A 13,447-nucleotide genomic window follows, 5' to 3' on the forward strand; every position below is an offset into this window, starting at 1 on the left:
ACTCGGCGGCGCGGCATTGGCTGGAGGTTTCCAAGCACCCCGCAGCCCAGCCTTAACGCCGGAGTCAACCAAACCTGATGCGGGCTGTGACGCCACCTGATCGACGTCCGTCTGATCGAAACAGAAGGCTGGAATGGGGGCGGGACGATTGGAGGCGCGGGCCAATTGGTGCGCAGAGCCCGGGGGATGGGCGGTGCCAATCCAGCAAGCTTGTGTGAGCCGCGCGTAGTAAGAGGCGGCAACGGCGGGATCGATGGCAGTCGCTCGGCTCCGTGTGTCGGAGGCGAATGGACTGAAATAAGCGGCGCGGCCTCAGCCTGCGGCCTCGGGGGGCAGGACGCACGGACGGGACGAAGGCAGGCGGGCGGGCTGGACGCAGCCGGAGCCCCGTGGCCACGGACCGGTGACGAGCGAGCCCCCAGGTGGGGGTTGAGGGGGGCGGCCGGTTCGAGCCTCTCGTTGGCTGCTCGGTTGGTGCCTAGGGTAGGCCGCAGGCCGGCGGTTCCAGGTGAGCCCGGGACTGGGACCGGGACTGGAGGGGGGGCTGACAGCAGGTGGCACCGGCCGCCGTCGCTGCGACCGCCCCTTCAGCCACCTGCCCGTGTGAGAGATAAATACAGATAACGTGCACGGTACACACACACACACACACACACACACACACACACACACACACACACACACACACGGCACACACACATACACACACACACACACACATACACACACACACACACACACACACATACACACACACACGGCACACATACACACACACACACACACACACACACACACACACGGCACATACACACATACACACACACACACACACACACACACACACACGGCACACACACACACACACACACGGCACACACAGACACACACACGGCACATACACACATACACACACACACATGGCGCACACGGCACACACACACACATACACGGCACACACACACACATACACGGCACACACACACATACACGGCACACACACACATACACGGCACACACACACACACACACACACGCGGCCCACACATACACACACGGCACACACACACACACACACGGCTGTCAAGAGAGTGTATGTAGGCTGTACATCGTCTCTACGTTCAGCTTACAATGAGCTGTGGTGACTGAGCCAGAGATAATACCCATTCCAGTACTGTATGGTGTGACTGGAGGAAGGCTTTTTTTAATTATGCTTGGCAGGTTATTCCCGTGTGACATATTTTGGCTTTGATGGTGCACCTCACGAATGATTATGTTGTGCACTCATTATAGCACTATGATATGCATACAATTAAGTCCTTTTCTTGGGTGCTGTGCTTTACAAATTGAATCTTCATTTGTTCAGCTTTCATTTGTAAATTATTGCTGATATTTGGTTCCTCTATCTCCTTTCCCATCCATGTCTGAGGAAGGGTCTCCTGACCTGACATCATCCACAAGACACAAAAAGCTGGAGTAATTCAGCAGGTCAAACAGCATCTCTGGAGAAAAGGAATAGGTGACGTTTTGGGTCGAGACCCTTCTTCAGACTGGGAGTCAGGAAGGGAAAGAAAATAAATAAATAAATAAATATATATACACACACACACACACAGACAGTGATGTAGAGAGATATAGAACAAATGAATGAAAGATATACAAAAAAAGTAAGGATGATAAAGAAAACGGTCCGTTGTTAACTGTAGGCTAGGTGATAATGAGTTGTACAGACTGAAACTCACCAGGACGACAGTGAAACTAGTACAACGACTAGGGTGGGAGAGAGAGTGGGATTACTTGAAGTTAGAGAAATCAATATTGCTGGGTTGTATGCTGCCCAAGCAAAATATGATGTGCTTTTTCTCCAATGGGCCCAGGAGAGAAAAGTCAGTATGGGAAGGGGTGTTTGTCAACAGGCAAATCGGGTAGGCCCAGAGGGACTGAGCGAAGGTGTTCGGCGAAACAATCCCCACATCTATGTTTGGTCTCCCGATGTACGAGTCCGTACCTAGAACAACGGATACGGTAGATGAGGTTGGACGAGGTGCAAGTTCCCCATACTCGATACGATAGCAAGAGGATTTGGCCTTCATAACAAGAGGATTTGGCCTTCATAACAAGAGGATTTCAGTACAGGAGTAAAGAGGTTCTTCTGCAGTTGTACAGGGCCCTGGTAAGACCACATCTGGAGTATTGTGTACAGTTTTGGTCTCCTAATTTGAGGAAGGATATCCTTATAATTGAGGCAGTGCAGCGTAGGTTCACGAGATTGATCCCTGGGATGGCGGGTCTGACATATGAGGAAAGATTGAAAAGACTAGGCATATATTCACTGGAGTTTAGAAGGATGAGAGGGGATCTTATAGAAACACATAAAATTATAAAAGGACTGGACAAGCTAGATGCAGGAAAAATGTTCCCAATGTTGGGCGAGTCCAGAATCAGGGGCCACAGTCTTAGAATAAAGGGGAGGCCATTTAAAACTGAGGTGAGAAAAAAAAAATTCACCCAGAGAGTTGTGAATTTGTGGAATTCTCTGCCACAGAGGGCAGTGGAAGCCCAATCACTGAATGGATTTAAGAGAGAGTTAGATAGAGCTCTAGGGGCTAGTGGAATCAAGGGATATGGGGAGAAGGCAGGCACGGGTTATTGATTGGGGACGATCAGCCATGATCACAATGAATGGCTGTGCTGGCTCGAAGGACCGAATGGCCTCCTCCTGCACCCATTTTCTATGTTTCTATGATACAATAGAACTTTATTTATCCAAGGAGGGAAATTCCCATACTCTTCACCCATATTAGGTTCCCCTCTATCTCCAAAATATCATCTGTCCATTTTCTTCCACGGTTGCTGCCTGACCTGCTTGTTCCTCCAGCATTTTGTGTTTTAATGCTTTTTGGTCTCTTTCTGGTCGCCCTGTTGTACCCTGCCAACCTTGGTCAATTTTTCATGGAAAGTTACATCTAAATCTTTGTCATTGGGTTTCTACCCCATCTACAGTACTGGAAAAGGTATTATCAATGGAATTGATGGCACCATTGGTGACTATGACAGTAACAATACCCTTTCTCTGCTTGTCTGCAGCCTTGATGTGCTGGACCATGCCATCTCCTTCTCTCTGTCATCAGCACTGGCAACATATGCATTCCATGCCTTGTCTGTCATTCCCAGAGATTCGCCTGCATTAATTTGTCATTTGCTCTAAGAACAGTATGTCTGATGTTCCTCCTTCTCTTTCTTTACCACTTCTTCCCTCCCTCCCACCCCATCTCCCAAAATATGCCCTTAATTCATCCTATTTCTCATTCACATGTAGCCCTTTGGCTGCCCCATCCAAGAACACATCACTTGGACATTTTCACTTTTTCCGTTCTCCCTTATCCTACTTTGCCATTGACTTCCACCCTTCTGCTGATCTCAAATTTTCACACTGCTCATCTGTTTTTTTTTCCTTCCGCTAAATGTCCAATCAACAAACATCTTTCCCAAGGCACTCTATCGCTCTGCTTTGTAATTGTTTAAAGCGCACCTTGTTCTGCTCTCTTAACTTGATGTTATTAAAATCTCTGCTGCCTCATTCTGAAGAAGGTCCCGACCCGAAAAGTCACCTATCCTTTTCCTCCAGAGATGCTGCCTTACCCGCTGAGTCACTCCCGCACTTTTAAGTCTATCTTTGGTATAAACCAGCATCTGCTGTTCTTCATTTCTACACTCTTGGATTTGGTTACTAGCATTGGCACCTGGTTCAGCAACATCTCCATTTTAAAATTCTCATCCATTTTTAATGCGCCGTGACCTTCCCCAATTTCCATCCTTAAAACAGTCCATTTTCTGTCGTGCTCGCTTTGGAACCATTGCTCTCGTATTGTTGCAATGCATTTAAACATAGTGCTAATTTGTGTATCGCAGTCTCCCACAAACACCAGGAAGATAAATTACAATAGTGGTGCAAGGAATTGAGTTGCTGGAATCAAGTACAAAATACAGAGCTGGAGGAACTGCGAAGGGACTGGACTGGTGACATTCGCGATAGGACACTTTTGACAATTTTATTTCAATGGTTTTTACTGTTGGGGGCACTGGGGGAACTTCCCTGCACACCTTTTGATTGTCTCTGAGCTTCCAGCTCAGCACATCATCTGAAAGATAGCATAGATGTTGTATGCATAGTACTGCAGATCTGAATAATTTGTTCAAATCTCTGAGCAGCGGCTTTATTTTGAAGATGGAGAAAATAATAATAGATGTTGATATAATCGTGTTTTGGGATATCTGTCAAATTTGGCAACTTTTTGGCCAGACGTTGATATAAATTGAACGAGAGTAATGAGCGGATTTTCACAGTCCCTGTCAAAAGCCATTAGATTTATCAACTCTGGAAATAATTGAATGATTTTGACTTCAAAATTTTTCTGGAAATATTTTCTTTTTTCTAATAAGCAGGAATTAAAATGCAAATTATCTGAACTGAAAATAACATACTGATAAAATTGCAATTTGTTTTTTTCTGTGGATAAAGAGCTCCTTTTACATAGTGAAAACCAGAATAAGAAAATTTCCTTTCATTACCTGTCCAGGATTAGAGCATCCTTGTGTTTTCATGTATGCTGATGTTGCAAATTTGATTCAGAAAGGAGAACAGATATTTTGAGCCATCTAACTATTGTGGCGCATTGGCACGGTGGCGCAGCGGTAGAGTTGCTGCCTTGCTGCGCCGGAGACCCAGGTTCGATCCAGACTACGGGAGCGGAGTTTCTACGTTCTCCCCGTTACCGCGTGGGTTTTCTCCGAGATCTTCGGTTTCCTCCCACACGGCAAAGGTGTACAGGGATGTAGGTAAATTGGCTTGGTAAATGTAAAAATTGTTCCTAGTGTGTGTAGGATTGTGTTAATATGTGGGGATTGCTGGTTGGCATGGACCCGATGGGCCTGTTTCCGCACTGTATCTCTAAACTAAACATGAAGTTTTGAGAGATAGATTGACTGGTAGATTGGGAAACAAAATTTATGGGTATTGCATAAAGAACACCTGAAACATCAACCATTCCTTCTCTCCAAAGATGCTGCCTGTCCCGCTGAGTTATTCCAGCAAATTGTGTCTGTCTTCGGTGTGAAGCAGCATCTGCAGTTCTTTCCTATACAAATAAATGATTTATTTTCAGTTGGACGGCTGTGAATACCGTGAGAATTGCAGGGAATGGACACCAATGTTTAGCTGTTTAGCCTTTGGCTAAAGGGGTCAAACATAGAATTTCTTGGTGATGACATAATGAATTTTCAAGAGGATATGGACAAGCTGAATGAATGGTAACATGTGGGGGAACAATGTGAGATTATCTACTTTGGTATAAAAATTCAGATATGTCGGGTTCTTAAATGGTAAATAAATTGGGATATGTTGATGTTCAAGGGGATCTGGCATCTCTGTATTCAAGTAATTGAATGCAAACAGACTGGTGTAAATCTTACGACAGTTACATTGGCATCTGGTATGACCAAATCTGGAGTATTGTGCACAATTTTGGTCTCCTTATCTAAAACAATATACTCGTTATGAGCAGGAACACCATAAAGATTCACTCAACTGTTTTCTGCAGTGACAGGGCTGTCTCATGAGATGAGATTGAGTAGGCATGGTCTCTAATCTCCAGAGGTGACCACATTGTAACATGCTAAATCGGACAGCCTGATGGGGTAGATGTTGGGAGGATATTATACTTTGCTAAGGATAATAGAAGTGTGGGTCTGTTAGAATAAGGAGTATATTGTTTAAGACCGAGAAAATTAGAAATTTCTTCACTTAGATGGTGGTGATTTCTTGGAATTATCTGTATCAGAGAACAACGGAGACTGTTATTGATTGGATTCAAAATATAGATCAATTAGATTTCTAGATATTGAGGAAGATGGAGATCAGGCAGGAAAATGGTGTTTAAGGTAGAATTCAGAAGATTGTTGATTGGTCATAGAGTCATAGAATGACACAATGTGGAAACAGGCCCTTCAGCCCCACTCACCCACACCGGCCAACAATGTCCCAGCTACACCAGTCTCGCAGTCCAGAGCCCTCCAAATCTGTCCTATTTATGAACCTGTCCAACTGTTTCGTAAACAATGGAATCATTCCAGCCACTACCCCCTCTGGCAGCTTGTTCCATACACCCATCACCCTTTGTGAAAAAGTTCCCTCTCGGATTCCTATGAAATGTTTTCCCCTTCACCTTGAACCTATATCCTCTGGTCCTCGATCCCCTTACTCTGGGCAAAAGACTCTGTGCATCTACCCGATCTATTCCTCTCATTATTTTGTATACCTTCACAAGATCTCCCCTCATCCTCCTGCACTCCATGGAATAGAGACCCAGCCTACTCAACCTCTCCCTTTCGCTCACACCCTCTAATCCTGGCAAAATCCTCGTAAATCTTTTCTGAACCCTATCAAATTTGACAATATCTTTCCTATAACACGGTGCACAGAACTGAACACAATATTCTAAATGTGGTCTCACCAATGTCTCATACAACTGCAGCATGACCTTCCAACTTCTATATTCAATACTTTGACTGATGAAGGCCAAAGTGCCAAAAGCCTTTTTGACCACCTTATCTATCTGCGACTCGACCTTCAAGGAACCATGCACCTATACTCCTAGATCCCTCTGCTCTACAACACTCCCCAGAGGCCTACCATTTACTGTGTAGGTCCTGCGTTTGTTCGAAGCCCAAAATGCAACACCTCACACTTTTCAGTATTCAATTTCATCAACCATTCCTCTACCCACCTGGCCAATCAATCCAGATCCTGCTGCAATTTTTCACAACCATCTTCACTGAATGGTGTAGTAGACTTGGTATATTCTTGGTCCTTATGTTCATCTATGTTATTAATTAGGTTATTCCTATGAACTAATTGGGTGGATAGTTTGAATTGATATTTAACTGTAATTGAATGTGAGTATAATCTGTTTGAAAGTAGGAAGAGTTGCAAAATAAATTCCATGGCTAATTGTTAGAATTGTGTGTTTGATTTCTACCAAAGATGGAAGTATAGTATGAGAACAGAATGTTCTGGAAACAGTCAGCAGAATGGACCAAGGGTCGTCAAACTGATATCATAACTCCTAGTTTCCCTTTCCACTGAATCAGTTTGAACTACTGAGTGTTCCCAGCATTCTGTTTTTATTTCCGATTTCCAAAGGCAAGCTATTGATTTAAATCTTCATCGTCCCAAATAAACATGACGTTGATGTATCGTGTACCCCGTTGAATAAAATCTGCAATAAAAGCAGAAGGGCTGGGGGTGAGAAACAAATGTTGGGAGCAGCTGGTTAAATCAACTTCTGTGGAGATAACAGATGATTTTTGTGTCTTCCGATGTTAATGAACACCTAACCGCTTGATGCTTTGTTGATTTTTGTTTCTAATATGAATATTCTTTTTAGTTATGCTCTTCTTGGCTAGTTTCTCCATAAGCATAAGCAGGATTTATTGACATGGTTTCTTTTTGACAATGAGTTCAAGAGTAGTTTATAGTTAACATTAGATCTACCTTAAAATTCTCAGTTCTTTACAATGTAGATGGGATTTTTAGTTTTGTGTGAAATGTCTCATTTTGGAATGGTGTATCACTCTTAGAATTCAGGAGAATTTTTGCATGAGACAGTTTGGCAGTTGAGCTGTAACTGATGTGTCAGTAATGAACCTCTGGATTTGATCTCTTGGGAGATGAAGAACTGTAATTGAAGCATTAGTAATTTAACATTGATCTCTGTCTTGATGAACTAGTAGATAAGGAAATTGCCACCTAGAAAAATAATTAGGTCACAGATTATATTTCTTGACTGAGCTAAATTTACTTATATACGATGTGGCAGTAACACTTAATGCAGGGTGGGTAATGGGGTGGAATTCCTTTTTGCTCCGGAAGCTGTTCAGTGACTGGTGTCTCAGCCCATGTTGGATGAAGCAAGGCTTGATGAGTAGTCCACCTACGACTGGCCATTGGTGGTCACCAGGAATACTTGTTGAGACTGTAGAAAAATAATTTGCTTTCAAATTGTGCATCGAGTACTTTGGGGGGAAATTTAACAAATATAAATGTTACTATCGTATCTTGTGTTTATTCCCATATCTATAAAAGCTTGTAAGGCCAAGAATGTGCATCTTATGATGTCACTGATATGTACATGGTTGAATTTGTATGGTTCTGTTAAGTCTTACAGTCGAGTTACTTTGTCACTTGTGCTCATACATAAAGGGCTGATCAATTCAAACATCTCATCGGTGATTTAATCCTCAAGATTTCTTTCATGAGAGTAATTTTCCAAGGGAATTAAAGGGATTCACTGGTCTAATACTGCTTAACTTTAAACTGTAATTGGCGACGCAAAGCTGTTGCAAGTTATTTACCTTTTCAAAGCACAACTCAAGGACCATTGATTTGCCTACAAATAAATTCCAACTATGCATGAATGTTTTTAAGAATATAATTCGTAACTCTTGCACTCTGGACAAGGGACCAGTACTTATTGTGCACAGCTGCCTTTTGTGTGTTGCTTACATTTTCATAAACTACTGGTTCACTTGGTTCAGTCTTCTCAGCCAATTCTAATTGAAGGTATGGGTAACGATTTCAGAAAAAATACTTCTGTCGATTTTGTGTGTAATTTTGAACCAAGACTCGGGCATAGCATAAAGTTGGTAGTATATCAGCAAGCGTGTTTACTGACTGATATGTTTTAAATGGCCGCGACAGAAAGACAAGGGGGAGGTGTTTAGGGTGTGGAAATAGTGGGGATGTGTACAATAAAGTGCAGATTGAAGTGTTAAGAGAACAATTACTTTAAAACAGCAATTAGGGACAAATAAAGCAACTTATTGAAATGGAGTATAACTGTTAAAAAAAAAAAATAGACACAATTATCTGAAATTGTATAATTTAGTATTATGTCCTGGGCGTGCAATATATTCAGGTGGAAACAATTGGTCTATGATTTGCTTGTATTTGAGTTTAGTTCATTGTCACAAGTATAGGGATACAGTGATAAGCTTTTGTGGGTCTTGGGTAGAGGATAGAGGTGGACTTTGCAGGGTTACGGCTGAATTTGGATGCTGTGGCTATTTTCCTCAGACTGCTGTTGCTCCACTAGAATTTATTTCCTACCCGGCCTCTTTCTCCTCAATTACATCCATGGTATCATTGATGCCCTCAGTGATTTTGATAAATTCTAAATTTTGAGCTTCATCTAACACATCTTTTCAATGCGCACCAATCTCTTATACCTCTGTCCCACAACACGATGATCTGAATCCATTTCACTTCTATCTTGAATAGAAGACATCATTTTCCTTCCACACCCACTTCTTTTCCTGGCTGAGCTGATTTTTAGATTCCATGGTCTTCTGTCTCTATCAACCACTCCCTTTCTCATGGCGCTTGATGCAACCTGATGCGAAAAGACTCATCATCAGAGCAGATGTGACTAGAACATGGAAGCATTTTTTGCAGAAAACAGGTGGGAGATTGTGTCATGACAACTATGGGGATTGGAAAGCTTATGGATATTGATAGTTTACCAATCTCCTCAGTTGGAGATAGTGATGATAAGATGGGAAAGGGTGGAATAGAATGAAGTTGAGAGTAGGGTGGAAATTGGCAACAAAATCATAAAATTTTCAAATTCTTTACAAGTGCAGGAAGGCGTGTTAATCCAATCCATGCAGTGGGAAAAGAAATGTTGGGAGTGCTGAATAGGTCTGAAACTAGGACTTTTACATGTACCCAATGAAAAGAAACAATTAAGGTTCTTCAGCACAAGGGAGCAGATAGAGCACCGCTTAAAACGAGACTGGTATCATTCAATCCATATAAACTGTTGTTGTTACAGAACATAAAATAATTGTCACTTTATCAAATTGACTCTGGACCTAACTACATTCTTTTTCCATCTGATAGAAAGCTGCACCTGCAGCTTTTAGCTTTTAAAAACCTAATTGACTTGGTCTTTACCAATCCTTCCTGAACTCGACACCCGAGAGGAAGATCTACCCATTACTTTGCAATAGAGAAATTGTGATATGTTTACCAATTACTGAGACAAGTCATAAAAAAAAAAAATCCTTTTGCTGATAGGTTGTGGAGAGTTTCAACTAATTTTCCCAGTTCCCCTTTTTCAATGTGTGTGACTAGATCTTTGAAACACTACCCCTAAACATGACATTTCTCCTGTGTCTATTCTGTGTGTAGTTGTTCAAATAAAATTTAAATTGTTCATGTTAAATCAATGCATTTTTTTACCCTCTGAGCTTATTTAAAAGATCCCATGGCAATATTTGAAAGAGCAGCACTAGAGTTATCTCAATTACTTGGCCAATGAAAAATAAATCAATTATCTGGTCATTATCGCATTGTAGATTTTGAGATCTTGCACATAAAATGTCGTTTCCCGATTTACGATTGTGATTACATTTTGAAAGTATTGGTTCGCTTAAAACACATTGGGATATCTAGAGATATAGACATTTAATTTATGTGATGGTTTTCATTTATTTGTTTTAAATTCTTCTTTGTATTCAGTCAAACATAATTAATGTGCAATATAAATAAATGCATCACCTGTTGAGTTCCTCAGTAAAATCTATCAATTTGGTATTGACTGCAGCTGGGCCTTCAATATCACAACACTGAACAAGTTCATCCCTAAACATCTGCACCCTGACCTTGGGGCCTCAATCTGCAACTGGCTTCTGAAATTCTTGCCCTCAGTCAGTTAGAATTGGTCATAACATTTCTTCCACCCTGACCCTTGCACTGGTACTTTTCGGGTTTGTGTGCTCAGTCCCTTGCTCTACTACTGGTGCATTTCTGATTGTGTGGCCATGTATAACGCCAACTTTAGTTTTAAGTTAGCTGATAATGCCATTGTTGTTGGCCAGATCCACAATGACAATGGGACGAAGTACAGGAAATAAGTCTACAACCTAATGTCATGGTTTCAGAAATAATCCAGCCTTTGATGTCATCAGGATGAAAGGGACGCTTGTTGACAGAAGCGATGAAGTGAACAAAGTTCTCATCAGCAAAGCTGTTGCAAAGATGGTCAACAACTTCAAATTCCGTGGCATCTATGACGCCAGCAAGCTAACCAGGTTCCTTTGCACTGATTTAATGATCAAGAAATCGCCTTAGTGAATTTACTTTTTTTGGGCATCAGAGATTCGGCATGTCCACGAGGATTCTCTCAAACTTCTACAGATGTACTATTGAAAGTATTCTGATGGGATATATCTCACTTTCTGCAAGTTTGTGCTATTTGCTTAACTCACATCATGCAAGGCCAACGATTGTTGGATTAGATTATTGAATTACCAAAATTTATCCTGTGGCGCCAGAAAATGGCATCCTTCTTGGGTTCTAGCACTTGACATCATATGTTATCACATGCTGAAGAAGGATGCAAAATGCTGGAGTGATTCAGCGGGACAGGCACCATCACTGGAGAGAAGGAATGGGTGACGTTTCAGGTCGAGACCCTTCAGTTATCACATGTGTAAAGAGCTGCTGGCATGGTATGGTAACCAGCTCAATCCATTACTATACTTGTCCCATACAGAATTAACAGATTTTACATCATTAGAATTAACTTGGTAGAAATTGTTCATGTTTCATGTCTATTTACTAAAAGTAGCGATGCTGTATTACACAAACGATTGGAGTCAACTAAGAACAGAAAGGAGTAGTCTACCTGGCCCTTCAAGCCTGCCTACCATTCGACATGATCGTAGTTGAACAGCCACAGGCCTTGTCTCCTCCTTTGGGCCTGTCCCCCAAAGCCTTCAGTTCCCCGATATTTCAAAAATTGATCTACCCACTTTTTAAACGTTTTTGCTAATTTAGTCTCATTACCCTCTGGGAAGAAATTCCAAATGCACATCAGTTTTATTGATCATCAATATCTGTTAACATTTCAGATGCATGACCTTTTATTAGATCAGTTCTGATGAAGTGTTATCAAGCTGAAATGTTAACTTTCTTTCTCGCTCAATAGATTCAGCCTAAGGTTAAACTTACCAGCATAATCTGTTTTGGTATTTCTAGAGGGGTAGGAGCAGCAGATAGTTAAGATACAGAAGGCCAGATGAAGTGGAGTAGTTGCAGGAAAACTGCGGTAGATTTGTTGGCGAAAAATGGATAGATAGAACCAAGGGCGACCAATTTCCATTTGGGATGAGAGTAAAACCAGGAAGGGTGGAGTTTATGCGGACATCTTCAACCTCGTTACTGAGGTTCCCACCTGCTTTAATAAGGTATCAATAATACTGGTGCCCAAGAAGAGTAAGGTAACATGTCTCAGTGACTATCAACTGGTAGCACCAATGTCTGTGGTGACCAAGTGCTTTGAGAGGTTGATTATGGCACATATCAACTCTTACCTCAACAAGAACCTGGACCCACTAGAGTTTGCTTACTGCCACGACAGGTCAATGGAGGATGCGATCTTGCTGACTCTTCACTTGCTACTGGACCACTGGGACCATATAAAAACACATATGGCAGGCTGTTCTTCGTTAACTACAGCTGGGCGTTGAAACCTATCATCCCCTCCAAACTGGTTGCTAAGTTCAGGGAACTTGTTCTCTGGGCATCCCTCTGATCTCCTCATCAACAGAACACAATCGGTATGAATTGGCAGCAACACTTCCTGCTCGATGACCATCAGTTCAGGAGCACTTCAAGGCTGTGTGCCCAGGCCCGGCTCTACTGATTTGATGCCCATGACTGTGTAGCCAGACACTGTTCCACCTCCATCTTCAAATTCATCGATGACACCACAATTGTTGGGCCAATAATGGAAGATGACGAGTCAGAGTCTGGGCGGAGATTGATCAACTGGTGCCTGTACAACAGTCTTGTTCTCAGCATCAGTAAAATCAATGAACTGATTGACTTTAGAAAAGGAATGCTGAGGATCGACAAACCTGTTTTCATCGGGACGGTGGTGGAGAGTGAAAAAATTCTAATTCTTGGGTGAGCATATCTCTGTCCTGGCCTGGACCCAGCACATTCATGTAATCATAAAGAAAGTCCATCAACACCTCTACTTCCTTAGAAGATTGAGGACATTTGGTATGTCAGTGGATATTCTTGAACGCTTTAAACTTTCAGCCTTTGCATCCTGGGCATAGTTTAAATTGCACAATGGCACGTCGGTGAAGTTGCTTTCTTACACTGCCTGAGACAGTGTTCAATTGGTACTATAGGTGCTGTTTGTACAGAGTTTGTATTTTCCCCCTGTGGCTGCATGTATTTTCCCTGGGTGCTCCGGTTTCCTCCCACACTCAAGCCAGACAGATTTGTAGGTTAATTGGCATCTGTAAAATTGTAAATTCTCCCTAGCATGTAGGATAGTGATCGGGGTGATCGTTGGTTGGACTCGGTGGGCTG

The 13,447-nt window shown here is 42.3% G+C and overlaps 1 protein-coding gene across 2 annotated transcripts in view; it reads left to right on the plus strand.

Moving 5' to 3' along the window:
* The first annotated feature begins 218 nt into the window (after positions 1 to 218).
* The window catches only part of scai (suppressor of cancer cell invasion), a 97,235-nt gene continuing 84,006 nt past the window's right edge, over positions 219 to 13,447 (plus strand). For both annotated transcript variants that reach the window (XM_078426037.1, XM_078426038.1), the window contains exon 1: positions 219 to 508. The gene's annotated coding sequence lies outside the window, so the exon portion shown is untranslated. The remainder of the gene's footprint in view (positions 509 to 13,447) is intronic.

Source organism: Rhinoraja longicauda, chromosome 31 (genome assembly GCF_053455715.1).
Source record: "Rhinoraja longicauda isolate Sanriku21f chromosome 31, sRhiLon1.1, whole genome shotgun sequence".
Taxonomy (NCBI): domain Eukaryota; kingdom Metazoa; phylum Chordata; class Chondrichthyes; order Rajiformes; family Arhynchobatidae; genus Rhinoraja; species Rhinoraja longicauda.